Source organism: Cryptomeria japonica, chromosome 2 (assembly GCF_030272615.1).
Source record: "Cryptomeria japonica chromosome 2, Sugi_1.0, whole genome shotgun sequence".
Lineage (NCBI taxonomy): Eukaryota > Viridiplantae > Streptophyta > Pinopsida > Cupressales > Cupressaceae > Cryptomeria > Cryptomeria japonica.
This window is the reverse complement of record NC_081406.1, coordinates 172407004-172410250: the sequence shown is the minus strand read 5'-3', so window position 1 is coordinate 172410250 and position 3247 is coordinate 172407004.

Genomic DNA, 3247 nt, shown 5'->3' with positions numbered 1-3247 from the left:
TATGATATGGAATAGGTATATTTTCAATTATTTGTTTTAAAAAATAATTATAATTCATTTAAATTCATCCTTCATTTTTAAAACATAAAAAACTAATGACTTTTTCATATGATTTCCCTATTGCATGAATTTTTGTAACAATCATCTCAAAATAAACTAAATAAGTAATTAATTAATAATAGAAAATTTATGAATTTTATTGAGTTTGATAAACTTTGATAAACCACGTTATCTATGTTTGTTCCTTTCTCTACCTCTCTCTCCTAAACCTATCACTCCACCTATTTGTTTCTTCCTCCCTCTCTTTTGTCCATATTTATACATCTCTCTCTAGACCTATATCTCTAACTATCAATGAATACCTCATTAAATCTCTCAAGCTCTACAAGGTGCTTATATTTCTACCTCTTCATAATTTCCTCCTCTATGTCACTTTCTCTTCCCTAAAATCTAGACTAGTCTCTCTGTATTTCTTTCTCATCTCTAGCAACAAAATTCAGAGTGGAAAAGGAGGGGTGTAAGGAAGTATCAAAAAAAGGAGGGGGGGAGAGAGGTGAGAAGGAAAGATTAATTGGGGAGAAGAGAGAGTGTGAGAGAGAGAGAGCTATAGGTAATTAGGCGGGAGGAAAAGAGAGAGAGAGAGGGGGTGATTAGGGTGAAGAGAGAATGAGAGGGAGAGTTTGAGATTATTAGGGGGTAGGAGGAGAGGAGGAGGGGAAAGTATCAACAAAGAGAGAAGAGAGATGGGGACAGAGGTGAAGAGAGACATAGAGAGTAATCAGGGGGTGGGTAGAGGGGGAGAGGGAAGTATCTATAAACCCATAGGAGGAGAGAGGTGATCAAGGGTAATTGAGGAAAAGAAATAATGTGAGAGAGAATATGGTGTCCTAAAGGGTCATATGGTGTCTCATGAACCTTTAGGACATCATATGACACCTTAGGACACCATATGATGTTGTTATAAGTCTTATGGTGTCCTAAGGGGTCATATAGTGTTCTATGAGCCTTTAGGACACCATATGGTGTCATTAGGGGTCGTATGGTGTGTTAAGGGGTCATATGGTATCCTATAACCCCTTAGGACACCATATGACCCCTTAGGTATTGTTAGGGGTCATATTGTGTCCGAACGGGTCATATGGTGTTGCTGGGGGTTGTATGGTGTGTTAAGGGGTCATATTGTGTCCTAAGGGGTCACAAGACATCGTATGACCCCTTAGACACCATTTAATCCATTAGGTTTTGTTAGGGCTCATACTATGTCCTAAGAGGTCATATGGTGTCCCATGACCCTTTAGGACAGCATATGACCCCTTAGGACATCATATGGTGTCGTTATGGGTCTTATGGTGTCCTAAGGGGTCATATGGTGTTCTATAACCCCTTAGGACACCATATGACCCCTTAGGACATTATATGACCCCTTAGGATACCATACAATACCTTGGGACACCATATGGTGTCACAAGGAGTCGTATGGTGTCCTAAGGGGTCATATGGTGTTGTATGAACCCTTAGGAGACTATATGACCCATTAGGTGTCATCAGGGGTCTTATTGTGTCCTAATGGGTCATATGGTGTCGTATGACCCCTTAGGACACCATATGCTTGGAGACTATGGTGTTATGGGTCGTATGGTGTCTTATGACACCTTAGGACACCATATGACCCCTTAGGATACCATTTGGTGTTGTTATGTGTCGTATAGTGTCCTATGACTCCTTAGGTGTCATTAGGGTTTATTTTATGTCCTAAGGGGTTGTATTGTGTCCTAAGGGGTCATACGGTGTTCTATGACCCCTTAGGACACTATATGACATCGTTAGGGGTCATATTATGTCCTAAGAGGTCATATTATGTCTTATGACCCCTTAGGACACCACATGGTGTTGTTATGGGTCATATGGTGTTCTAAGGGGTCATATGGTATTCTATGACCCCTTAGGACACCATTTTTATGTAGTTATTGGTCATATGGTCTCCTAAGGGGTCATATGGTGTCCTATGACCCCTTAGGACACCATATGGTTTCATTATGCATCATATGGTTTCCTAAGGGGTCATATGGTGTTCTATGACCCCTTAGGACACCATATGGTGTCACTAAGGGTTGTATGGTGTGCTAAGGGGTCATATGGTGTCCTATTACCCTTTATAACACCATATGACCCCTTAGATATCATTAGGCATCATTTTGTGTCGTTAGGGGTCATATGATGTCCTATGATCCCTTAGGACATAATATGACCCCTTAGGTGTTGTTAGGGATCATATTGTGTCCTAACGGGTCATATAGTGTCCTATGACCCCTTAGGACACCATATGGTGTTGTTTGGGATTGTATAGTGTGCTAAGGGGTCATATTGTGTCCTAAAGATTTCTAAGACATAATATAACTCTTAGGACACCATATGACCCCTTAGATATCGTTAGGGGTCATATTGTGTCCTAAGGGGTCATATGGTGTCTCATGACATCATATGACCCCTTAGGACACCATATCGTGTTGTTATGGGTCATATGGTGTTCTAAGGGGTCATATGGTTATATATGACCCCTTAGGATACCATATGATTCTTTAGGACACCATATGGTGTCGTAAAGGATCGTATCATGTTCTAAGGGACCATATGGTGTTCTATGAGGTCATATGGTTTTGTATGACCCCTTAGGACACTATATAATGTTGTTAGGGGTCATATTATGTCCTAAGGGGTCATATTGTGTCTTATGATCCCTTAGGACAACACATGGTGTTGTTATGGGTTGTATGGTGTTCTAAGGGGTCATATGGTGCTCTACGACCCTCTAGGACATCATATTATGTTGTTATGGGTCGTATGGTCTCCAAAGGAGTCATATAGTGTCCTATGACCCCTTACGACACCATATGGTGTCATTATGCGTCATATGGTATCTTCAGGGGTCATATGGTGTTATATGACCCCTTAGGACATCATATGATCCCTTAGGACACCATATGGTGCCGTTAGGGGTCGTATAGAGTGCTAAGGGCTCATATGGTGTCCTATGACCCCTTAGCACACAATATGACCCCTTAGTACACCATACAGTGTCCTTAGGGGTCATATGGTGTCCTATGACCCCTCAGTACATAATATGACCCCTTAGTTGTTGTTAGGGGTCATATTATGTCCTAACGGGTTATATGGTGTCCTACAACCCCTTAGGACACCATATGGTGTCATTAGGTGTTGTATGGTGTGCTAAGGGGTCGTATTATGT